Source organism: Octopus bimaculoides, chromosome 15 (assembly GCF_001194135.2).
Source record: "Octopus bimaculoides isolate UCB-OBI-ISO-001 chromosome 15, ASM119413v2, whole genome shotgun sequence".
In the NCBI taxonomy this organism is placed as follows: domain Eukaryota; kingdom Metazoa; phylum Mollusca; class Cephalopoda; order Octopoda; family Octopodidae; genus Octopus; species Octopus bimaculoides.
The window spans coordinates 21,037,889-21,039,829 of record NC_068995.1 but is presented as its reverse complement, the minus strand read 5'-3'; positions in this window follow the sequence as shown (position 1 = coordinate 21,039,829).

Sequence of the window (1,941 nt, the reverse complement as noted above, 5' to 3'; positions counted from 1 at the left end):
ATATATATATATATATATACATATATATATACGGATGTGTGTGTGCGTGTGTGTGTATGCATATATGCATGCATAGATATAGATATTGATATACAGAAGCTTACAGACGTTTCTACAAAAATATGTGCTCCTACGCATATCCGTTCGCAAGCACACACACTATTCAAACACAAACACTCATGCTCATAAAGTTACACACTATCAGGTTTTCTTATTCATACAGAGACACATACACACACCGATTCATACACACAAATCCATACACATACACATTTACCAGCATGTAGTACATAGAAACACCCATCCATGAACAACCATGTATGCTTTTTCGTGCACATTTACATAAACGCTGAGATATACATACACATTCACAAGATGCACAAATGGGAAAATCTTAACTGCTGCACGCACACACTGATCGCCATTTTGTTTCTCATCCGCTCATTACGGAAGCATGTTCATCATATATGCAACCTGCTTCTTTCTAAATCATTCCAATCCCTGTGATGTGTGCTTCCGGTACATATCTCTTCGTAACACGACAAAGCAGATTTTATCTTTTGTTTTAAGGAATCTGTCATTAACAGAAAGGACCACTTTTCAATACTCCTCCACTCGCAATTCTCTCTTCTTTCTATATTTATATAGAAAGTGTGCATTTTAGAGTTAGGGACATGCATGTATGCTCATGCATGTCTTATATACATATACGTATATGTATAAGTATATGTGTGTATATATATAGACACACACACACATATTTATACATATATATATATGTACATACATATATACATATATATATGTGTGTATGTAGGTGTATATATAAGTATATATATATACATACACATATACATATATATGAGTGTCTATGTATATGCATATATATATGTGTGTGTGTATATGTGTATGTGCGTGTTTGTGTGTGTCTACGTGTGTGTGAATGTATGTCTATGTATCATAGGCACAGGCGTAGCTGTGTGGTTAGAACTTTTCTTCCCAACCACTTTGTTTCTGGGTTCAGTCGATAGAATAGATATCAAGCTTTAAAGAAGTAAGTAATGGGTTCCATTCATTCGACTAAAACTTCTTCAAGGTGCTGCCCCAGCATGGCCGCAGTGTAATGACTGAAACAAATAAAGGAAAAAGATACATATACATACATAAAGGGGATAGAGGGGTAGAAAGACAGAGTATAGATGGAGGATATTTTTATATATCTTGTGATAGAAAAGCTCAATATAGGATTGACTTACAGGTCTGTAGACACTCAATGACCCTTGTTTTATATATTCCTATAAATACAGGTGACGAAAATACTAAACAAAATTTCATTATAGATAAAGCAGCTTACCCTAATATAATCCAGCCCGGCTTACGTTTTTATATGTTGGCATACATTTATACATTACATATATTTCTCTGTATTTTCTTTTGCAAAATTCTAGAATAAATCTCAACAAGCGAATAGCTTAGAGTGCTATAAATTGTTTTAATGATATGTGGTACGGCTAAATTAACAATAACGCATTATATATTAAAATATATATTCATGGGAGCAGTATGTATTCCTGGAAACTGGGTGCTTATTAAATAACAGCATCAAAAAGCCACAATACAACTATCAATCCTATGCTATATATATATATTCTCTTTTATTCTCTTTTACTTGTTTCAGTCATTTGACTGCGGCCATGCTGGAGATATATATATATAGAAAGAGAGAGAGAGAGAGAGAGATAGAGAGAGAGAGAGAGAGAGATACAGGGCAGGGAATCGTCAATTAGTAATAAAATTAATAATTAACAATTTTGCTGGGTAGCTCTATCAATTTAGAGTAAAATTTGTAGTTTTGGAATCAGTAGTTCTTTGGCTGCTATTTCTGAATTCTCAGTATGTTGGAGAAGCAGGTTACTGTCAATCCCTATATATTTATGATTA